Genomic DNA, 25,478 nt, shown 5'->3' with positions numbered 1-25,478 from the left:
GAAATACAGATGTAACTCTGTGAGATGAATTCACAGAACACTAAGCAGTTTCTCAGAAAGCTTCTTTCCAGATTTCATCTGAGGATATTTCCTTTTTCACCATAGCCCTCTATGGGCTTCCAAATATCACTTTGCCAATTCCAGAAGAACTGTCTTAGCGAAAGGCTTCTTGAGGGGAAAGCTGTAACTCTGTGAGATGATTTCACAGAACACAAAGAAGTTTCTCAGAAAGCTTCTTTCTCTTTGTTATCACAGGATATTTCCTTTGGCCCTATAGTCTTCAAAGGGATCCGAAATCTCTGTTCTCAGATTCCACAGAAATAAGGCTAGCAAAGAGATCCACGAAATACACATGTAACTCTGTGAGATGAATTCACAGAACACTAAGCAGTTTCTCAGAAAGCTTCTTTCCAGATTTCATCTTCGGATATTTCCTTTTTCACCATAGCCCTCTATGGGCTTCCAAATATCACTTTGCCAATTCCACAAGAACTGTCTTAGCGAAAGGCTTCTTGAGAGGAAAGCTGTCATTCTGTGAGATGATTTCACAGAACACAAAGAAGTTTCTCAGAAAGCTTCTTTCTCTTTGTTATCGGAGGATATTTCCTTTGGCCCTATAGTCTTCAAAGGGATCCGAAATATCTGTTCTCAGATTCCACAGAAATAAGGCTAGCAAAGACATCCACGAAATACAGATGTAACTCTGTGAGATGAATTCACAGAACACTAAGCAGTTTCTCAGAAAGCTTCTTTCCAGATTTCATCTGAGGATATTTCCTGTTTCTCCATAGCCCTCTAGGGGCTTCCAAATATCACTTTGCCAATTCCACAAGAACTGTCTTAGCGAAAGGCTTCTTGAGGGGAAAGCTGTAACTCTGTGAGATGATTTCACAGAACACAAAGAAGTTTCTCAGAAAGCTTCTTTCTCTTTGTTATCGGATGATATTTCCTTTGGCTCTATAGTCTTCAAAGGGATCCGAAATATCTGTTCTCACATTCCACAGAAATAAGGCTATCAAAGAGATCCACGAAATACACATGTAACTCTGTGAGATGAATTAACACAACACTAAGCAGTTTCTCAGAAAGCTTCTTTCCAGATTTCATCTGAGGATATTTCCTTTTTCACCATAGCCCTCTAGGGGCTTGCAAATATCACTTTGCCAATTCCACAAGAACTGTCTTAGCCGAAGGCTTCTTGAGGGTAAAGCTGTAACTCTGTGAGATGATTTCACAGAACACAAAGAAGTTTCTCAGAAAGCTTCTTTCTCTTTGTTATCGGAGGATATTTCCTTTGGCCATATAGTCTTCAAAGGAATCCGAAATGTCTGTTCTCATATTCCACAGAAATAAGGCTAGCAAAGAGATCCACGAAATACAGATGTAACTCTGTGAGATGAATTCACAGAACACTAAGCAGTTTCTGAGAAAGCTTCTTTCCAGATTTCATCTGAGGATATTTCCTTTTTCACCATAGCCCTCTCTGGGCTTCCAAATATCAGTTTGCCAATTCCACAAGAACTGTCTTAGCGAAAGGCTTCTTGAGGGGAAAGCTGTAACTCTGTGAGATGATTTCACAGAACACAAAGAAGTTTCTCAGAAAGCTTCTTTCTCTTTGTTATCGGAGGATATTTCCTTTGGCCCTATAGTCTTCAAAGGGATCCGAAATATCTGTTCTCAGATTCCACAGAAATAAGGCTAGCAAAGAGATCCACGAAATACAGATGTAACTCTGTGAGATGAATTAACAGAACACTAAGCAGTTTCTCAGAAAGCTTCTTTCCAGATTTCATCTGAGGATATTTCCTTTTTCACCATAGCCCTCTATGGGTTTCGAAATATCACTTTGCCAATTCCACAAGAACTGTCTTAGCGAAAGGCTTCTTGAGGGGAAAGCTGTAACTCTGTGAGATGATTTCACAGAGCACAAAGAAGTTTCTCAGAAAGCTTCTTTCTCTTTGTTATCGCAGGATATTTCCTTTGGCCCTATAGTCTTCAAAGGGATCCGAAATATCTGTTCTCAGATTCCACAGAAATAAGGCTAGCAAAGAGATCCACGAAATACAGATGTAACTCTGTGAGATGAATTCACAGAACACTAAGCAGTTTCTCAGAAAGCTTCTTTCCAGATTTCATCTGAGGATATTTCCTTTTTCACCATAGCCCTCTATGGGCTTCCAAATATCACTTTGCCAATTCCACAAGAACTGTCTTAGCGAAAGGCTTCTTGTGGGGAAAGCTGTAACTCTGTGAGATGATTTCACAGAACACAAAGAAGTTTCTCAGAAAGCTTCTTTCTCTCTGTTATCGCAGGATATTTCCTTTGGCCATATAGTCTTCAAAAGCATCCGAAATATCTGCACTCAGATTCCACAGAAATAAGGCTAGCAAAGAGATCCACGAAATACACATGTAACTCTGTGAGATGAATTCACAGAACACTAAGCAGTTTCTCAGAAAGCTTCTTTCCAGATTTCATCTGAGGATATTTCCTTTTTCACCATAGCCCTCTATGGGCTTCCAAATATCACTTTGCCAATTCCACAAGAACTGTCTTAGCGAAAGGATTCTTGAGGGGAAAGCTGTTACTCTGTGAGATGATTTCACAGAACACAAAGAAGTTTCTCCGAAAGCTTCTTTCTCTTTGTTATCGGAGGATATTTCCTTTGGCACTATAGTCTTCAAAGGGATCCGAAATATCTGTTCTCAGATTCCACAGAAATAAGGCTAGCAAAGAGATCCACGAAATACAGATGTAACTCTGAGATGAATTCACAGAACACTAAGCAGTTTCTCAGAAAGCTTCTTTCCAGATTTCATCTGAGGATATTTCCTTTTTCACCATAGCCCTCTATGGGCTTCCAAATATCACTTTGCCAATTCCACAAGAACTGTCTTAGCGAAAGGCTTCTTGAGGGGAAAGCTGTAACTCTGTGAGATGATTTCACAGAACACAAAGAAGTTTCTCAGAAAGCTTCTTTCTCTTTGTTATCGCAGGAAATTTCCTTTGGCCCTATAGTCTTCAAAGGGATCCGAAATATCTGTTCTCAGATTCCACAGAAAGAAGGCTAGCAAAGAGATTCAGGAAATACAGATGTAACTCTGTGAGTTGAATTAGCAGAACACTAAGCAGTTTCTCAGAAAACTTCTTTCCAGATTTCATCTTCGGATATTTCCTTTTTCACCATAGCCCTCTATGGGCTTCCAAATATCACTTTGCCAATTCCACAAGAACTGTCTTAGCGAAAGGCTTCTTGAGGGGAAAGCTGTAACTCTGTGAGATGATTTCACAGAACACAAAGAAGTTTCTCAGAAAGCTTCTTTCTCTTTGTTATCGGAGGATATTTCCTTTGGCCCTATAGTCTTCAAAGGGATCCGAAATATCTGTTCTCAGATTCCACAGAAATAATGCTAGCAAAGAGATCCACGAAATACTGATGTAAGTCTGTGAGATGAATTCACAGAACAGTAAGCAGTTTCTCAGAAAGCTTCTTTCCAGATTTCATCTGAGGATATTTCCTTTTTCACCATTGCCCTCTATGGGCTTCCAAATATCACTTTGCCAATGCCACAAGAACTGTCTTAGCGAAAGGCTTCTTGAGGGGAAAGCTGTAACTCTGTGAGATGATTTCACAGAACACAAAGAAGTTTCTCCGAAAGCTTCTTTCTCTTTGTTATTGGAGGATATTTCCTTTGGCCCTATAGTCTTCAAAGGGATCCGAAATATCTGTTCCCAGATTCCACAGAAATAAGGCTAGCAAAGAGATCCACGAAATACAGATGTAACTCTGTGAGATGAATTAACAGAACACTAAGCAATTTCTCAGAAAGCTTCTTTCCAGATTTCATCTGAGGATATTTCCTTTTTCACCATAGCCCTCTATGGGCTTCCAAATATCACTTTGCCAATTCCACAAGAACTGTCTTAGCGAAAGGCTTCTTGAGGGGAAAGCTGTAACTCTGTGAGATGATTTCACTGAACACAAAGAAGTTTCTCAGAAAGCTTCTTTCTCTTTGTTATCGGAGGATATTTCCTTTGGCCCTATAGTCTTCAAAGGGATCCGAAATATCTGTTCTCAGATTCCACAGAAATAAGGCTAGCAAAGAGATCCACGAAATACAGATGTAACTCTGTGAGATGAATTAACAGAACACTAAGCAGTTTCTCAGAAAGCTTCTTTCCAGATTTCATCTGAGGATATTTCCTTTTTCACCATAGCCCTCTATGGGCTTCCAAATATCACTTTGCCAATTCCACAAGAACTGTCTTAGCGAAAGGCTTCTTGAGGGGAAAGCTGTAACTCTGTGAGATGATTTCACAGAACGCAAAGAAGTTTCTCCAAAAGCTTCTTTCTCTTTGTTATTGGAGGATATTTCCTTTGGCCCTATAGTCTTCAAAGGGATCCGAAATATCTGTTCTCTGATTCCACAGAAATAAGGCTAGCAAAGAGATCCACGAAATACAGATGTAACACTGTGAGATGAATTCACAGAACACTAAGCAGGTTCTCAGAAAGCTTCTTTCCAGATTTCATCTGAGGATATTTCCTTTTTCACCATAGCCCTCTATGGGCTTCCAAATATCACTTTGCCAATTCCAAAAGAACTGTCTTAGCCAAAGGCTTCTTGAGGGGAAAGCTGTAACTCTGTGAGATGATTTCACAGAACACAAAGAAGTTTCTCCGAAAGCTTCTTTCTCTTTGTTATCGGAGGATATTTCCTTTGGCCCTATAGTCTTCAAAGGGATCCGAAGTATCTGTTCTCAGATTCCACAGAAATAAGGCTAGCAAAGAGATCCAAGAAATACAGATGTAACTCTGTGAGATGAATTAAGAGAACACTAAGCAGTTTCTCAGAAAGCTTCTTTCCAGATTTCATCTGAGGATATTTCCATTTTCACCATAGCCCTCTAAGGGCTTCCAAATATCACTTTGCCAATTCCACAAGAACTGTCTTAGCAAAAGGCTTCTTGTGGGGAAAGCTGTAACTCTGTGAGATGATTTCACAGAACAGAAAGAAGTTTCTCAGAAAGCTTATTTCTCTTTGTTATCGCAGGATATTTCCTTTGGCCCTATAGTCTTCAAAGGGATCCGAAATATCTGTTCCCAGAACCACAGAAATAAGGCTAGCAAAGAGATCCACGAAATACAGATGTAACTCTGTGAGATGAATTCACAGAACACTAAGCAGTTTCTCAGAAAGCTTCTTTCCAGATTTCATCTCAGGATATTTCCTTTTTCACCATAGCCCTCTATGGGCTTCCAAATATCACTTTGCCAATTCCACAAGAACTGTCTTAGCGAAAGTCTTCTTGAGGGGAAAGCTGTAACTCTGTGAGATGATTTCACAGAACACAAAGAAGTTTCTCCGAAAGTTTCTTTCTCTTTGTTATCGGAGGATATTTCCTTTGGACCTATAGTCTTCAAAGGGATCCGAAATATCTGTTCTCAGATTCCACAGAAATAAGGCTATCAAAGAGATCCACGAAATACACATGTAACTCTGTGAGATGAATTAACAGAACACTAAGCAGTTTCTCAGAAAGCTTCTTTCCAGATTTCATCTGAGGATATTTCCTTTTTCACCATAGCCCTCTATGGGCTTGCAAATATCACTTTGCCAATTCCACAAGAACTGTCTTAGCCGAAGGCTTCTTGAGGGGAAAGCTGTAACTCTGTGAGATGATTTCACAGAACACAAAGAAGTTTCTCAGAAAGCTTCTTTCTCTTTTTTATCGGAGGATATTTCCTTTGGCCATATAGTCTTCAAAGGAATCCGAAATATCTGTTCTCATATTCCACAGAAATAAGGCTAGCAAAGAGATCCACGAAATACAGATGTAACTCTGTGAGATGAATTCACAGAACACTAAGCAGTTTCTCAGAAAGCTTCTTTCCAGATTTCATCTGAGGATATTTCCTTTTTCACCATAGCCCTCTCTGGGCTTCCAAATATCAGTTTGCCAATTCCACAAGAACTGTCTTAGCGAAAGGCTTCTTGAGGGGAAAGCTGTAACTCTGTGAGATGATTTCACAGAACACAAAGAAGTTTCTCAGAAAGCTTCTTTCTCTTTGTTATCGGAGGATATTTCCTTTGGCCCTATAGTCTTCAAAGGGATCCGAAATATCTGTTCTCAGATTCCACAGAAATAAGGCTAGCAAAGAGATCCACGAAATACAGATGTAACTCTGTGAGATGAATTCACAGAACACTAAGCAGTTTCTCAGAAAGCTTCTTTCCAGATTTCATCTGAGGATATTTCCTTTTTCACCATAGCCCTCTATGGGCTTCCAAATATCACTTTGCCAATTCCACAAGAACTGTCTTAGCGAAAGGCTTCTTGAGGGGAAAGCTGTAACTCTGTGAGATGATTTCACAGAACACAAAGAAGTTTCTCAGAAAGCTTCTTTCTCTTTGTTTTCGCAGGAAATTTCCTTTGGCCCTATAGTCTTCAAAGGGAGCCGAAATATCTCTTCTCAGATTCCACAGAAATAAGGCTAGCAAAGAGATTCAAGAAATACAGATGTAACTCTGTGAGTTGAATTAACAGAACACAAAGCAGTTTCTCAGAAAACTTCTTTCCAGATTTCATCTTCGGATATTTCCTTTTTCACCATAGCCCTCTATGGGCTTCCAAATATCACTTTGCCAATTCCACAAGAACTGTCTTAGCGAAAGGCTTCTTGAGGGGAAAGCTGTAACTCTGTGAGATGATTTCACAGAACACAAAGAAGTTTCTCAGAAAGCTTCTTTCTCTTTGTTATCGGAGGATATTTCCTTTGGCCCTATAGTCTTCAAAGGGATCCGAAATATCTGTTCTCTGATTCCACAGAAATAAGGCTAGCAAAGACATCCACGAAATACAGATGTAACTCTGTGAGATGAATTCACAGAACACTAAGCAGTTTCTCAGAAAGCTTCTTTCCAGATTTCATCTGAGGATATTTCCTGTTTCTCCATAGCCCTCTAGGGGCTTCCAAATATCACTTTGCCAATTCCACAAGAACTGTCTTAGATAAAGGCTTCTTGAGGGGAAAGCTGTAACTCTGTGAGATGATTTCACAGAACACAAAGAAGTTTCTCAGAAAGCTTCTTTCTCTTTGTTATCGGATGATATTTCCTTTGGCTCTATAGTCTTCAAAGGGATCCGAAATATCTGTTCTCACATTCCACAGAAATAAGGCTATCAAAGAGATCCACGAAATACACATGTAACTCTGTGAGATGAATTAACAGAACACTAAGCAGTTTCTCAGAAAGCTTCTTTCCAGATTTCATCTGAGGATATTTCCTTTTTCACCATAGCCCTCTAGGGGCTTGCAAATATCACTTTGCCAATTCCACAAGAACTGTCTTAGCCGAAGGCTTCTTGAGGGTAAAGCTGTAACTCTGTGAGATGATTTCACAGAACACAAAGAAGTTTCTCAGAAAGCTTCTTTCTCTTTGTTATCGGAGGATATTTCCTTTGGCCATATAGTCTTCAAAGGAATCCGAAATGTCTGTTCTCATATTCCACAGAAATAAGGCTTGCAAAGAGATCCACGAAATACAGATGTAACTCTGTGAGATGAATTCACAGAACACTAAGCAGTTTCTCAGAAAGCTTCTTTCCAGATTTCATCTGAGGATATTTCCTTTTTCACCATAGCCCTCTCTGGGCTTCCAAATATCAGTTTGCCAATTCCACAAGAACTGTCTTAGCGAAAGGCTTCTTGAGGGGAAAGCTGTAACTCTGTGAGATGATTTCACAGAACACAAAGAAGTTTCTCAGAAAGCTTCTTTCTCTTTGTTATCGGAGGATATTTCCTTTGGCCCTATAGTCTTCAAAGGGATCCGAAATATCTGTTCTCAGATTCCACAGAAATAAGGCTAGCAAAGAGATCCACGAAATACAGATGTAACTCTGTGAGATGAATTAACAGAACACTAAGCAGTTTCTCAGAAAGCTTCTTTCCAGATTTCATCTGAGGATATTTCCTTTTTCACCATAGCCCTCTATGGGCTTCCAAATATCACTTTGCCAATTCCACAAGAACTGTCTTAGCGAAAGGCTTCTTGAGGGGAAAGCTGTAACTCTGTGAGATGATTTCACAGAACACAAAGAAGTTTCTCCGAAAGCTTCTTTCTCTTTGTTATTGGAGGATATTTCCTTTGGCCCTATAGTCTTCAAAGGGATCCGCAATATCTGTTCTCTGATTCCACAGAAATAAGGCTAGCAAAGAGATCCACGAAATATAGATGTAACTCTGTGAGATGAATTCACAGAACACTAGGCAGTTTCTCAGAAAGCTTCTTTCCAGATTTCATCTCAGGATATTTCCTTTTTCACCATAGCCCTCTATGGGCTTCCAAATATCACTTTGCCAATTCCACAAGAACTGTCTTAGCGAAAGGCTTCTTGAGGGGAAAGCTGTAACTCTGTGAGATGATTTCACAGAACACAAAGAAGTGTCTCAGAAAGCTTCTTTCTCTTTGTTATCGCAGGATATTTCCTTTGGCCCTATAGTCTTCAAAGGGATCCGAAATATCTGTTCCCGGATTCCTCAGAAATAAGGCTAGCAAAGAGATCCACAAAATACACATGTAACTCTGTGAGATGAATTCACAGAACACTAAGCAGTTTCTCAGAAAGCTTCTTTCCAGATTTCATCTGAGGATATTTGCTTTTTCACCATAGCCCTCTCTGGGCTTCCAAATATCACTTTGCCAATTCCACAAGAACTGTCTTAGCGAAAGGCTTCTTGAGGGGAAAGCTGTAACTCTGTGAGATGATTTCACAGAACACAAAGAAGTTTCTCAGAAAGCTTCTTTCTCTTTGTTATCGGAGGATATTTCCTTTGGCCCTATAGTCTTCAAAGGGATCCGAAATATCTGTTCTCAGATTCCACAGAAATAAGGCTAGCAAAGAGATCCACGAAATACAGATGTAACTCTGTGAGATGAATTCACAGAACACTAAGCAGTTTCTCAGAAAGCTTCTTTCCAGATTTCATCTGAGGATATTTCCTTTTTCACCATAGCCCTCTATGGGCTTCCAAATATCACTTTGCCAATTCCACAAGAACTGTGTTAGCGATAGGCTTCTTGAGGGGAAAGCTGTAACTCTGTGAGATGATTTCACAGAACACAAAGAAGTTTCTCAGAAAGCTTCTTTCTCTTTGTTATCGGAGGATATTTCCTTTGGCCCTATAGTCTTCAAAGGGATCCGAAATATCTGTTCTCAGATTCCACAGAAATAAGGCTAGCAAAGAGATCCACGAAATACAGATGTAACTCTGTGAGATGAATTCACAGAACACTAAGCAGTTTCTCAGAAAGCTTCTTTCCAGATTTCATCTGAGGATATTTCCTTTTTCACCATAGCCCTCCATGGGCTTCCAAATATCACTTTGCCAATTCCACAAGAACTGTCTTAGCGAAAGGCTTCTTCAGGGGAAAGCTGTAACTCTGTGAGATGATTTCACAGAACACAAAGTAGTTTCTCAGAAAGCTTCTTTCTCTCTGTTATCGCAGGATATTTCCTTTGGCCCTATAGTCTTCAAAAGGATCCGAAATATCTGTACTCAGATTCCACAGAAATAAGGCTAGCAAAGAGATCCACGAAATACAGATGTAACTCTGTGAGATGAATTCACAGAACACTAAGCAGTTTCTCAGAAAGCTTCTTTCCAGATTTCATCTGAGGATATTTCCTTTTTCACCATAGCCCTCTATGGGCTTCCAAATATCACTTTGCCAATTCCACAAGAACTGTCTTAGCGAAAGGCTTCTTGAGGGGAAAGCTGTAACTCTGTGAGATGATTTCACAGAACACAAAGAAGTTTCTCCGAAAGCTTCTTTCTCTTTGTTATCGGAGGATATTTCCTTTGGCCCTATAGTCTTCAAAGGGATCCGAAATATCTGTTCTCACATTCCACAGAAATAAGGCTAGTAAAGAGATCCACGAAATACAGATGTAACTCTGTGAGATGAATTAACAGAACACTAAGCAGTTTCTCAGAAAGCTTCTTTCCAGATTTCATCTGAGGATATTTCCTTTTTCACCATAGCCCGCTATGGGCTTCCAAATATCACTTTGCCAATTCCACAAGAACTGTCTTAGCGAAAGGCTTCTTGAGGGGAAAGCTGTAACTCTGTGAGATGATTTCACAGAACACAAAGAAATTTCTCAGAAAGCTTCTTTCTCTTTGTTATCGGAGGATATTTCTTTTGGACCTATAGTCTTCAAAGGGATCCGAAATATCTGTTCTCAGATTCCACAGAAATAAGGCTATCAAAGAGATCCACGAAATACACATGTAACTCTGTGAGATGAATTAACAGAACACTAAGCAGTTTCTCAGAAAGCTTCTTTCCAGATTTCATCTGAGGATATTTCCTTTTTCACCATAGCCCTCTATGGGCTTGCAAATATCACTTTGCCAATTCCACAAGAACTGTCTTAGCCGAAGGCTTCTTGAGGGGAAAGCTGTAACTCTGTGAGATGATTTCACAGAACACAAAGAAGTTTCTTAGAAAGCTTCTTTCTCTTTTTTATCGGAGGATATTTCCTTTGGCCATATAGTCTTCAAAGGAATCCGAAATATCTGTTCTCATATTCCACAGAAATAAGGCTAGCAAAGAGATCCACGAAATACAGTTGTAACTCTGTGAGATGAATTCACAGAACACTAAGCAGTTTCTCAGAAAGCTTCTTTCCAGATTTCATCTGAGGATATTTCCTTTTTCACCATAGCCCTCTCTGGGCTTCCAAATATCAGTTTGCCAATTCCACAAGAACTGTCTTAGCGAAAGGCTTCTTGAGGGGAAAGCTGTAACTCTGTGAGATGATTTCACAGAACACAAAGAAGTTTCTCAGAAAGCTTCTTTCTCTTTGTTATCGGAGGATATTTCCTTTGGCCCTATAGTCTTCAAAGGGATCCGAAATATCTGTTCTCAGATTCCACAGAAATAAGGCTAGCAAAGAGATCCACGAAATACAGATGTAACTCTGTGAGATGAATTCACAGAACACTAAGCAGTTTCTCAGAAAGCTTCTTTCCAGATTTCATCTGAGGATATTTCCTTTTTCACCATAGCCCTCTATGGGCTTCCAAATATCACTTTGCCAATTCCACAAGAACTGTCTTAGCGAAAGGCTTCTTGAGGGGAAAGCTGTAACTCTGTGAGATGATTTCACAGAACACAAAGAAGTTTCTCAGAAAGCTTCTTTCTCTTTGTTTTCGCAGGAAATTTCCTTTGGCCCTATAGTCTTCAAAGGGAGCCGAAATATCTGTTCTCAGATTCCACAGAATTAAGGCTAGCAAAGAGATTCAAGAAATACAGATGTAACTCTGTGAGTTGAATTAACAGAACACAAAGCAGTTTCTCAGAAAACTTCTTTCCAGATTTCATCTTCGGATATTTCCTTTTTCACCATAGCCCTCTATGGGCTTCCAAATATCACTTTGCCAATTCCACAAGAACTGTCTTAGCGAAAGGCTTCTTGAGGGGAAAGCTGTAACTCTGTGAGATGATTTCACAGAACACAAAGAAGTTTCTCAGAAAGCTTCTTTCTCTTTGTTATCGGAGGATATTTCCTTTGGCCCTATAGTCTTCAAAGGGATCCGAAATATCTGTTCTCTGATTCCACAGAAATAAGGCTAGCAAAGACATCCACGAAATACAGATGTAACTCTGTGAGATGAATTCACAGAACACTAAGCAGTTTTTCAGAAAGCTTCTTTCCAGATTTCATCTGAGGATATTTCCTGTTTCACCATAGCCCTCTAGGGGCTTCCAAATATCACTTTGCCAATTCCACAAGAACTGTCTTAGATAAAGGCTTCTTGAGGGGAAAGCTGTAACTCTGTGAGATGATTTCACAGAACACAAAGAAGTTTCTCAGAAAGCTTCTTTCTCTTTGTTATCGGATGATATTTCCTTTGGCTCTATAGTCTTCAAAGGGATCCGAAATATCTGTTCTCACATTCCACAGAAATAAGGCTATCAAAGAGATCCACGAAATACACATGTAACTCTGTGAGATGAATGAACAGAACACTAAGCAGTTTCTCAGAAAGCTTCTTTCCAGATTTCATCTGAGGATATTTCCTTTTTCACCATAGCCCTCTAGGGGCTTGCAAATATCACTTTGCCAATTCCACAAGAACTGTCTTAGCCGAAGGCTTCTTGAGGGTAAAGCTGTAACTCTGTGAGATGATTTCACAGAACACAAAGAAGTTTCTCAGAAAGCTTCTTTCTCTTTGTTATCGGAGGATATTTCCTTTGGCCATATAGTCTTCAAAGGAATCCGAAATGTCTGTTCTCATATTCCACAGAAATAAGGCTAGCAAAGAGATCCACGAAATACAGATGTAACTCTGTGAGATGAATTCACAGAACACTAAGCAGTTTCTCAGAAAGCTTCTTTCCAGATTTCATCTGAGGATATTTCCTTTTTCACCATAGCCCTCTCTGGGCTTCCAAATATCAGTTTGCCAATTCCACAAGAACTGTCTTAGCGAAAGGCTTCTTGAGGGGAAAGCTGTAACTCTGTGAGATGATTTCACAGAACACAAAGAAGTTTCTCAGAAAGCTTCTTTCTCTTTGTTATCGGAGGATATTTCCTTTGGCCCTATAGTCTTCAAAGGGATCCGAAATATCTGTTCTCAGATTCCACAGAAATAAGGCTAGCAAAGAGATCCACGAAATACAGATGTAACTCTGTGAGATGAATTCACAGAACACTAAGCAGTTTCTCAGAAAGCTTCTTTCCAGATTTCATCTGAGGATATTTCCTTTTTCACCATAGCCCTCTATGGGCTTCCAAATATCACTTTGCCAATTCCACAAGAACTGTCTTAGCGAAAGGCTTCTTGAGGGGAAAGCTGTAACTCTGTGAGATGATTTCACAGAACACAAAGAAGTTTCTCCGAAAGCTTCTTTCTCTTTGTTATTGGAGGATATTTCCTTTGGCCCTATAGTCTTCAAAGGGATCCGCAATATCTGTTCTCTGATTCCACAGAAATAAGGCTAGCAAAGAGATCCACGAAATATAGATGTAACTCTGTGAGATGAATTCACAGAACACTAGGCAGTTTCTCAGAAAGCTTCTTTCCAGATTTCATCTGAGGATATTTCCTTTTTCACCATAGCCCTCTATGGGCTTCCAAATATCACTTTGCCAATTCCACAAGAACTGTCTTAGCGAAAGGCTTCTTGAGGGGAAAGCTGTAACTCTGTGAGATGATTTCACAGAACACAAAGAAGTGTCTCAGAAAGCTTCTTTCTCTTTGTTATCGCAGGATATTTCCTTTGGCCCTATAGTCTTCAAAGGGATCCGTAATATCTGTTCCCGGATTCCTCAGAAATAAGGCTAGCAAAGAGATCCACGAAATACACATGTAACTCTGTGAGATGAATTCACAGAACACTAAGCAGTTTCTCAGAAAGCTTCTTTCCAGATTTCATCTGAGGATATTTGCTTTTTCACCATAGCCCTCTCTGGGCTTCCAAATATCACTTTGCCAATTCCACAAGAACTGTCTTAGCGAAAGGCTTCTTGAGGGGAAAGCTGTAACTCTGTGAGATGATTTCACAGAACACAAAGAAGTTTCTCAGAAAGCTTCTTTCTCTTTGTTATCGGAGGATATTTCCTTTGGCCCTATAGTCTTCAAAGGGATCCGAATTATCTGTTCTCAGATTCCACAGAAATAAGGCTAGCAAAGAGATCCACGAAATACAGATGTAACTCTGTGAGATGAATTCACAGAACACTAAGCAGTTTCTCAGAAAGCTTCTTTCCAGATTTCATCTGAGGATATACCTTTTTCACCATAGCCCTCTATGGGCTTCCAAATATCACTTTGCCAATTCCACAAGAACTGTCTTAGCGATAGGCTTCTTGAGGGGAAAGCTGTAACTCTGTGAGATGATTTCACAGAACACAAAGAAGTTTCTCAGAAAGCTTCTTTCTCTTTGTTATCGGAGGATATTTCCTTTGGCCCTATAGTCTTCAAAGGGATCCGAAATATCTGTTCTCAGATTCCACAGAAATAAGGCCAGCAAAGAGATCCACGAAATACAGATGTAACTCTGTGAGATGAATTCACAGAACACTAAGCAGTTTCTCAGAAAGCTTCTTTCCAGATTTCATCTGAGGATATTTCCTTTTTCACCATAGCCCTCTATGGGCTTCCAAATATCACTTTGCCAATTCCACAAGAACTGTCTTAGCGAAAGGCTTCTTGAGGGGAAAGCTGTAACTCTGTGAGATGATTTCACAGAACACAAAGTAGTTTCTCAGAAAGCTTCTTTCTCTCTGTTATCGCAGGATATTTCCTTTGGCCCTATAGTCTTCAAAAGGATCCGAAATATCTGTACTCAGATTCCACAGAAATAAGGCTAGCAAAGAGATCCACGAAATACAGATGTAACTCTGTGAGATGAATTCACAGAACACTAAGCAGTTTCTCAGAAAGCTTCTTTCCAGATTTCATCTGAGGATATTTCCTTTTTCACCATAGCCCTCTATGGGCTTCCAAATATCACTTTGCCAATTCCACAAGAACTGTCTTAGCGAAAGGCTTCTTGAGGGGAAAGCTGTAACTCTGTGAGATGATTTCACAGAACACAAAGAAGTTTCTCCGAAAGCTTCTTTCTCTTTGTTATCGGAGGATATTTCCTTTGGCCCTATAGTCTTCAAAGGGATCCGAAATATCTGTTCTCACATTCCACAGAAATAAGGCTAGCAAAGAGATCCACGAAATACAGATGTAACTCTGTGAGATGAATTAACAGAACACTAAGCAGTTTCTCAGAAAGCTTCTTTCCAGATTTCATCTGAGGATATTTCCTTTTTCACCATAGCCCGCTATGGGCTTCCAAATATCACTTTGCCAATTCCACAAGAACTGTCTTAGCGAAAGGCTTCTTTAGGGGAAAGCTGTAACTCTGTGAGATGATTTCACAGAACAGAAAGAAGTTTCTCAGAAAGCTTCTTTCTCTTTGTTATCAGAGGATATTTCCTTTGGCCCTATAGTCTTCAAAGGGATTCGAAATATCTGTTCTCACATTCCACAGAAATAAGGCTAGCAAAGAGATCCACGAAATACAAATGTAACTCTGTGGGATGAATTCACAGAACACTAAGCAGTTTCTCAGAAAGCTTCTTTCCAGATTTCATCTGAGGATATTTCCTTTTTCACCATAGCCCTCTATGGGCTTCCAAATATCACTTTGCAAATTCCACAAGAACTGTCTTAGCGAAAGGCTTCTTGAGGGGAAAGCTGTAACTCTGTGAGATGATTTCACAGAACACAAAGAAGTTTCTCAGAAAGCTTCTTTCTCTTTGTTTTCGCAGGAAATTTCCTTTGGCCCTATAGTCTTCAAAGGGAGCCGAAATATCTGTTCTCAGATTCCACAGAAATAAGGCTAGCAAAGAGATTCACGAAATACAGATGTAACTCTGTGAGTTGAATTAACAGAACACTAAGCAGTTTCTCAGAAAACTTCTTTCCAGATTTCATCTTCGGATATTTCCTTTTTCACCATAGCCCTCTATGGGCTTCCAAATATCACTTTGCCAATTCCACAAGAACTGTCTTAGCGAAAGGCTTCTTGAGGGGAAAGCTGTAACTCTGTGAGATGATTTCACAGAACACAAAGAAGTTTCTCAGAAAGCTTCTTTCTCTTTGTTATCGGAGGATATTTCCTTTGGCCCTATAGTCTTCAAAGGGATCCGAAATATCTGTTCCCAGATTCCACAGAAATAAGGCTAGTAAAGAGATCCACGAAATACACATATAACTCTGTGAGATGAATTCACAGAACACTAAGCAGTTTCTCAGAAAGCTTCTTTCCAGATTTCATCTTTGGATATTACCTTTTTCACCATAGACCTCTATGGGCTTCCAAATATCACTTTGCCAATTCCACAAGAACTGTCTTAGCGAAAGGCTTCTTGAGGCGAAAGCTGTAACTCTGTGAGATGATTTCACAGAACACAAAGAAGTTTCTCAGAAAGCTTCTTTCTCTTTGTTATCGGAGGATATTTCCTTTGGCCCTATAGTCTTCAAAGGGATCCGAAATATCTGTTCTCAGATTCCACAGAAATAAGGCTAGCAAAGAGATCCACGAAATACAGATGTAACTCTGTGAGATGAATTCACAGAACACTAAGCAGTTTCTCAGAAAGCTTCTTTCCAGATTTCATCTGAGGATATTTCCTTTTTCACCATAGCCCTCTATGGGCTTCCAAATATCACTTTGCCAATTCCACAAGAACTGTCTTAGCGATAGTCTTCTTGAGGGGAAAGCTGTAACTCTGTGAGATGATTTCACAGAACACAAAGAAGTTTCTCAGAAAGCTTCTTTCTCTTTGTTATCGCAGGATATTTCCTTCGGCCCTATAGTCTTCAAAGGGATCCGAAATATCTGTTCTCTGATTCCACAGAAATAAGGCTAGCAAAGAGATCCACGAAATACAGATGTAACTCTGTGAGTTGAATTCACAGAACACTAGGCAGTTTCTCAGAAAGCTTCTTTCCAGATTTCATCTCAGGATATTTCCTTTTTCACTATAGCCCTCTATGGGCTTCCAAATATCACTTTGCCAATTCCACAAGAACTGTCTTAGCGAAAGGCTTCTTGAGGGGAAAGCTGTAACTCTGTGAGATGATTTCACAGAACACAAAGAAGTTTCTCAGGAAGCTTCTTTCTCTTTGTTATCGCAGGATATTTCCTTTGGCCCTATAGTCTTCAAAGGGATCCGAAATATCTGTTCTCAGATTCCACAGAAATAAGGCTAGCAAAGAGATCCACGAAATACAGATGTAACTCTGTGAGATGAATTAACAGAACACTAAGCAGTTTCTCAGAAAGCTTCTTTCCAGATTTCATCTGAGGATATTTCCTTTTTCACCATAGCCCTCTATGGGCTTCCAAATATCACTTTGCCAATTCCACAAGAACTGTCTTAGTGAAAGGCTTCTTGAGGGGAAAGCTGTAACTCTTTGAGATGATTTCACAGAACACAAAGAAGTTTCTCAGAAAGCTTCTTTCTCTTTGTTATCGGAGGATATTTCCTTTGGCCCTATAATCTTCAAAGGGATCCGAAATATCTGTTCTCAGATTCCACAGAAATAAGGCTAGCAAAGAGATCCACGAAATACAGATGTAACTCTGTGAGATGAATTCACAGAACACTAAGCAGTTTCTCAGAAAGCTTCTTTCCAGATTTCATCTGAGGATATTTCCTTTTTCACCATAGCCCTCTATGGGCTTCCAAATATCACTTTGCCAATTCCACAAGAACTGTCTTAGCGAAAGGCTTCTTGAGGGGAAAGCTGTAACTCTGTGAGATGATTTCACAGAACACAAAGAAGTTTCTCAGAAAGCTTCTTTCTCTTTGTTATCGGAGGCTATTTCCTTTGGCCCTATAGTCTTCAAAGGGATCCGAAATATCGGTTCTCAGATTCCACAGAAATAAGGCTAGCAAAGAGATCAACGAAATACAGATGTAACTCTGTGAGATGAATTCACAGAACACTAAGCAGTTTCTCAGAAAGCTTCTTTCAAGATTTCATCTCAGGATATTTCCTTTTTCACCATAGCCCTCTATGGGCTTCCAAATATCTCTTTGCCAATTCCACAAGAACTGTCTTAGCGATAGGCTTCTTGAGGGGAAAGCTGTAACTCTGTGAGCTGATTTCAAAGAACACAAAGAAGTTTCTCAGAAAGCTTCTTTCTCTTTGTTATCGCAGGATATTTCCTTTAGCCCTATAGTCTTCAAAGGGATCCGTAATATCTGTACTCAGATTCCACAGAAATAAGGCTAGGAAAGAGATCCACGAAATACAGATGTAACTCTGTGAGATGAATTCACAGAACACTAAGCAGTTTCTCAGAAAGCTTCTTTCCAGATTTCATCTGAGGATATTTCCTTTTTCACCATAGCCCTCTATGGGCTTCCAAATATCACTTTGCCAATTCCACAAGAAATGTCTTAGCGAAAGGCTTCTTGAGGGGAAAGCTGTAAGTCTGTGAGATGATTTCACAGAACACAAAGAAGTTTCTCAGAAAGCTTCTTTCTCTTTGTTATCACAGGATATTTCCTTTGGCCCTATAGTCTTCAAAGGGATCCGAAATATCTGTTCTTAGATTCCACAGAAATAAGGCTAGCAAAGAGATCCACGAAATACAGATGTAACTCTGTGAGATGAATTAACAGAACAATAAGCAGTTTCTCAGAAAGCTTCTTTTCAGATTTCATCTGAGGATATTTCCTTTTTCACCATAGTCCTCTATGGGCTTCCAAATATCACTTTGCCAATTCCACAAGAACTGTCTTAGCGAAAGGCTTCTTGAGGGGAAAGCTGTAACTCTGTGAGATGATTTCACAGAACACAAAGAAGTTTCTCAGAAAGCTTCTTTCTCTTTGTTATTGGAGGATATTTCCTTTGGCCCTATAGTCTTCATAGGGATCCGAAATATCTTTTCTCAGATTCCACAGAAATAAGGTTAGCAAAGAGATCCACGAAATACACATGTAACTCTGTGAGATGAATTAACAGAACACTAAGCAGTTTCTCAGAAAGCTTCTTTCCAGATTTCATCTGAGGATATTTCCTTTTTCACCACAGCCCTCTATGGGCTTCCAAATATCTCTTTGCCAATTACACAAGAACTGTCTTAGCGAAAGGCTTTTTGAGGGGAAAGCTGTAACTCTGTGAGATGATTTCACAGAAAACAAAGAAGTTTCTCAGAAAGCTTCTTTCTCTTTGTTATCGGAGGATATTTCCTTTGGCCCTATAGTCTTCAAAGGGATCCGAAATATCTGTTCTCAGATTCCACAGAAATAAGGCTAGCAAAGAGATACACGAAATACACATGTAACTCTGTGAGATGAATTCACAGAACACTAAGCAGTTTCTCAGAAAGCTTCTTTCCAGATTTCATCTGAGGATATTTCCTTTTTCACCATAGCCCTCTATGGGCTTCCAAATATCACTTTGCCAATTCCACAAGAACTGTCTTAGCGAAAGGCTTCTTGAGGGGAAAGCTGTAACTCTGTGAGATGATTTCACAGAACACAAAGAAGTTTCTCAGAAAGCTTCTTTCTCTTTGTTATCGGAGGATATTTCCTTCGGCCCTATAGTCTTCAAAGGGATCAGAAATATCTGTTCTCTGATTCCACAGAAATAACGCTAGCAAAGAGATCCACGAAATACAGATGTAAGTCTGTGAGATGAATTCACAGAACACTAGGCAGTTTCTCAGAAAGCTTCTTTCCAGATTTCATCTGAGGATATTTCCTTTTTCACCATAGCCCTCTATGGGCTTCCAAATATCACTTTGCCAATTCCACAAGAACTGTCTTAGCGAAAGGCTTCTTGAGGGGAAAGCTGTAACTCTGTGAGATGATTTCACCGAACACAAAGAAGTTTCTCAGAAAGCTTCTTTCTCTTTGTTATCGCAGGATATTTCCTTTGGCCCTATAGTCTTCAAAGGGATCCGAAATATCTGTACTCAGATTCCACAGAAATAAGGCTAGCAAAGAGATCCACGAAATACAGATGTAACTCTGTGAGATGAATTAACAGAACACTAAGCAGTTTCTCAGAAAGCTTCTTTCCAGATTTCATCTGAGGATATTTCCTTTTTCACCATAGCCCTCTATGGGCTTCCAAATATCACTTTGCCAATTCCACAAGAACTGTCTTAGCGAAAGGCTTCTTCAGGGGAAAGCTGTAACTCTGTGAGATGATTTCACAGAACACAAAGAAGTTTCTCAGAAAGCTTCTTTCTCTTTGTTATCGGAGGATATTTCCTTTGGCCCTATAGTCTTCATAGGGATCCGAAATATCTTTTCTCAGATTCCACAGAAATAAGGCTAGCAAAGAGATCCACGAAATACACATGTAACTCTGTGAGATGAATTCACAGAACACTAAGCAGTTTCTCAGAAAGCTTCTTTCCAGATTTCATCTGAGGATATTTCCTTTTTCACCATAGCCCTCTATGGGCTTCCAAATATCTCTTTGCCAATTACACAAGAACTGTCTTAGCGAAAGGCTTTTTGAGGGGAAAGCTGTAACTCTGTGAGATGATTTCACAGAAAACAAATAAGTTTCTCCGAAAGCTTCTTTCTCTTTGTTATCGGAGGATATTTCCTTTGGCCCTATAGTCTTCAAAGGGATCCGAAATATCTGTTCTCAGATTCCACAGAAATAAGGCTAGCAAAGAGATACACGAAATACACATGTAACTCTGTGAGATGAATTCACAGAACACTAAGCAGTTTCTCAGAAAGCTTCTTTCCAGATTTCATCTGAGGATATTTCCTTTTTCACCATAGCCCTCTATGGGCTTCCAAATATCACTTTGCCAATTCCACAAGAACTGTCTTAGCGAAAGGCTTCTTGAGGGGAAAGCTGTAACTCTGTGAGATGATTTCACAGAACACAAAGAAGTTTCTCAGAAAGCTTCTTTCTCTTTGTTATCGGAGGATATTTCCTTCGGCCCTATAGTCTTCAAAGGGATCCGAAATATCTGTTCTCTGATTCCACAGAAATAAGGCTCGCAAAGAGATCCACGAAATACAGATGTAACTCTGTGAGATGAATTCACAGAACACTAGGCAGTTTCTCAGAAAGCTTCTTTCCAGATTTCATCTGAGGATATTTCCTTTTTCACCATAGCCCTCTATGGGCTTCCAAATATCACTTTGCCAATTCCACAAGAACTGTCTTAGCGAAAGGCTTCTTGAGGGGAAAGCTGTAACTCTGTGAGATGATTTCACCGAACACAAAGAAGTTTCTCAGAAAGCTTCTTTCTCTTTGTTATCGCAGGATATTTCCTTTGGCCCTATAGTCTTCAAAGGGATCCGAAATATCTGTTCTCAGATTCCACAGAAATAAGGCTAGCAAAGAGATCCACGAAATACAGATGTAACTCTGTGAGATGAATTCACAGAACACTAAGCAGTTTCTCAGAAAGCTTCTTTCCAGATTTCATCTGAGGATATTTCCTTTTTCACCATAGCCCTCTATGGGCTTCCAAATATCACTTTGCCAATTCCACAAGAACTGTCTTAGCGAAAGGCTTCTTGAGGGGAAAGCTGTAACTCTGTGAGATGATTTCCCAGAACACAAAGAAGTTTCTCAGAAAGCTTCTTTCTCTTTGTTATCGCAGGATATTTCCTTTGGCCCTATAGTCTTCAAAGGGATCCGAAATATCTGTTCCCAGATTCCACAGAAATAAGGCTAGCAAAGAGATCCACGAAATACAGATGTAACTCTGTGAGATGAATTCACAGAACACTAAGCAGTTTCTCAGAAAGCTTCTTTCCAGATTTCATCTGAGGATATTTCCTTTTTCACCATAGCCCTCTAAGGGCTTCCAAATATCACTTTGCCAATTCCACAAGAACTGTCTTAGCGAAAGTCTTCTTGAGGGGAAAGCTGTAACTCTGTGAGATGATTTCACAGAACACAAAGAAGTTTCTCAGAAAGCTTCTTTCTCTTTGTTATCGGAGGATATTTCCTTTGGCCCTATAGTCTTCAAAGGGATCCGAAATATCTGTTCTCAGATTCCACAGAAATAAGGCTAGCAAAGAGATCCACGAAATACAGATGTAACTCTGTGAGATGAATTCACAGAACACTAAGCAGTTTCTCAGAAAGCTTCTTTCCAGATTTCATCTGAGGATATTTCCTTTTTCACCGTAGCCCTCTATGGGCTTCCAAATATCACTTTGCCAATTCCACAAGAACTGACTTAGCGAAAGGCTTCTTGAGGGGAAAGCTGTAACTCTGTGAGATGATTTCACAGAACACAAAGAAGTTTCTCCGAAAGCTTCTTTCTCTTTGTTATCGGAGGATATTTCCTTTGCCCCTATAGTCTTCAAAGGGATCCGAAATATCTGTTCTCAGATTCCACAGAAATAAGGCTAGCAAAGAGATACACGAAATAGAGATGTAACTCTGTGAGATGAATTAACAGAACACTAAGCAGTTTCTCAGAAAGCTTCTTTCCAGATTTCATCTGAGGATATTTCCTTTTTCACCATAGCCCTCTATGGGCTTCCAAATATCACTTTGCCAATTCCACAAGAACTGTCTTAGCGAAAGGCTTCTTGAGGGGAAAGCTGTAACTCTGTGAGATGATTTCACAGAACACAAAGAAGTTTCTCAGAAAGCTTCTTTCTCTTTGTTATCGCAGGATATTTCCTTTGGCCCTATAGTCTTCAAAGGGATCCGAAATATCTGTACTCAGATTCCACAGAAATAAGGCTAGCAAAGAGATCCACGAAATACAGATGTAACTCTGTGAGTTTAATTCACAGAACACTAAGCAGTTTCTCAGAAAGCTTCTTTCCAGATTTCATCTGAGGATATTTCCTTTTTCACCATAGCCCTCTATGGGCTTCCAAATATCACTTTGCCAATTCCACAAGAACTGTCTTAGCAAAAGGCTTCTTGAGGGGAAAGCTGTAACTCTGTGAGATGATTTCACAGAACACAAAGAAGTTTCGCAGAAAGCTTCTTTCTCTTTGTTATCGGAGGATATTTCCTTTGGCCCTATAGTCTTCATAGGGATCCGAAATATCTTTTCTCAGATTCCACAGAAATAAGGCTAGCAAAGAGATCCACGAAATACACATGTAACTCTCTGAGATGAATTCACAGAACACTAAGCAGTTTCTCAGAAAGCTTCTTTCCAGATTTCATCAGAGGATATTTCCTTTTTCACCATAGCCCTCTATGGGCTTCCAAATATCTCTTTGCCAATTACACAAGAACTGTCTTAGCGAAAGGCTTTTTGAGGGGAAAGCTGTAACTCTGTGAGATGATTTCACAGAAAGCAAAGAAGTTTCTCAGAAAGCTTCTTTCTCTTTGTTATCGGAGGATATTTCCTTTGGCCCTATAGTCTTCAAAGGGATCCGAAATATCTGTTCTCAGATTCCACAGAAATAAGGCTAGCAAAGAGATACACGAAATACACATGTAACTCTGTGAGATGAATTCACAGAACACTAAGCAGTTTCTCAGAAAGCTTCTTTCCAGATTTCATCTGAGGATATTTCCTTTTTCACCATAGCCCTCTATGGGCTTCCAAATATCAGTTTGCCAATTCCACAAGAACTGTCTTAGCGAAAGGCTTCTTGAGGGGAAAGCTGTAACTCGGTGAGATGATTTCACAGAACACAAAGAAGTTTCTCAGAAAGCTTCTTTCTCTTTGTTATTGGAGGATATTTCCTTTGGCCCTATAGTCTTCAAAGGGATCCGAAATATCTGTTCTCTGATTCCACAGAAATAAGGCTAGCAAAGAGATCCACGAAATACAGATGTAACTCTGTGAGATGAATTCACAGAACACTAGGCAGTTTCTCAGAAAGCTTCTTTCCAGATTTCATCTCAGTATATTTCCTTTTTCACCATAGCCCTCTATGGGCTTCCAAATATCACTTTGCCAATTCCACAAGAAATGTCTTAGCGAAAGGCTTCTTGCGGGGAAAGCTGTAACTCTCTGAGATGATTTCACAGAACACAAAGAAGTTTCTCAGAAAGCTTCTTTCTCTTTGTTATCGCAGGATATTTCCTTTGGCCCTATAGTCTTCAAAGGGATCCGAAATATCTGTTCCCAGATTCCACAGAAATAAGGCTAGCAAAGAGATCCACGAAATACAGATGTAACTCTGTGAGATGAATTAACAGAACACTAAGCAGTTTCTCAGAAAGCTTCTTTCCAGATTTCATCTGAGGATATTTCCTTTTTCACCATAGCCCTCTATGGGCTTCCAAATATCACTTTGCCAATTCCACAAGAACTGTCTTAGCGATAGGCTTCTTGAGGGGAAAGCTGTAACTCTGTGAGATGATTTCACAGAACACAAAGAAGTTTCTCAGAAAGCTTCTTTCTCTTTGTTATCGGAGGATATTTCCTTTGGCCCTATAGTCTTCAAAGGGATCCGAAATATCTGTTCTCAGATTCCACAGAAATAAGGCTAGCAAAGAGATCCACGAAATACAGATGTAACTCTGTGAGATGAATTAACAGAACACTAAGCAGTTTCTCAGAAAGCTTCTTTCCAGATTTCATCTGAGGATATTTCCTTTTTCACCATAGCCCTCTATGGGCTTCCAAATATCAGTTTGCCAATTCCACAAGAACTGTCTTAGCGAAAGGCTTTTTGAGGGGAAAGCTGTAACTCTGTGAGATGATTTCACAGAACACAAAGAAGTTTCTCAGAAAGCTTCTTTCTCTTTGTTATCGGAGGATATTTCCTTTGGCCCTATAGTCTTCAAAGGGATCCGAAATATCTGTTCTCAGATTCCACAGAAATAAGGCTAGCAAAGAGATCCACGAAATACAGATGTAACTCTGTGAGATGAATTCACAGAACACTAAGCAGTTTCTCAGAAAGCTTCTTTCCAGATTTCATCTGAGGATATTTCCTTTTTCACCATAGCCCTCTATGGGCTTCCAAATATCACTTTGCCAATTCCACAAGAACTGTCTTAGCGAAAGGCTTCTTGAGGGGAAAGCTGTAACTCTGTGAGATGATTTCACAGAACACAAAGAAGTTTCTCCGAAAGCTTCTTTCTCTTTGTTATCGGAGGATATTTCCATTGCCCCTATAGTCTTCAAAGGGATCCGAAATATCTGTTCTCAGATTCCACAGAAATAAGGCTAGCAAAGAGATCCACGAAATACAGATGTAACTCTGTGAGATGAATTCACAGAACACTAAGCAGTTTCTCAGAAAGCTTCTTTCCAGATTTCATCTGAGGATATTTCCTTTTTCACCATAGCCCTCTATGGGCTTCCAAATATCACTTTGCCAATTCCACAAGAACTGTCTTAGCGAAAGGCTTCTTGAGGGGAAAGCTGTAACTCTGTGAGATGATTTCACAGAACACAAAGAAGTTTCTCAGAAAGCTTCTTTCTCTTTGTTTTCGCAGGAAATTTCCTTTGGCCCTATAGTCTTCAAAGGGAGCCGAAATATCTGTTCTCAGATTCCACAGAAATAAGGCTAGCAAAGAGATTCAAGAAATACAGATGTAACTCTGTGAGTTGAATTAACAGAACACAAAGCAGTTTCTCAGAAAACTTCTTTCCAGATTTCATCTTCGGATATTTCCTTTTTCACCATAGCCCTCTATGGGCTTCCAAATATCACTTTGCCAATTCCACAAGAACTGTCTTAGCGAAAGGCTTCTTGAGGGGAAAGCTGTAACTCTGTGAGATGATTTCACAGAACACAAAGAAGTTTCTCAGAAAGCTTCTTTCTCTTTGTTATCGGAGGATATTTCCTTTGGCCCTATAGTCTTCAAAGGGATCCGAAATATCTGTTCTCTGATTCCACAGAAATAAGGCTAGCAAAGACATCCACGAAATACAGATGTAACTCTGTGAGATGAATTCACAGAACACTAAGCAGTTTTTCAGAAAGCTTCTTTCCAGATTTCATCTGAGGATATTTCCTGTTTCAC

Source organism: Macaca mulatta, chromosome 1, assembly GCF_049350105.2.
Source record: "Macaca mulatta isolate MMU2019108-1 chromosome 1, T2T-MMU8v2.0, whole genome shotgun sequence".
Lineage (NCBI taxonomy): Eukaryota > Metazoa > Chordata > Mammalia > Primates > Cercopithecidae > Macaca > Macaca mulatta.
The sequence above is the reverse complement of the archived record's forward strand: the minus strand, read 5'-3'. Positions refer to the sequence as shown.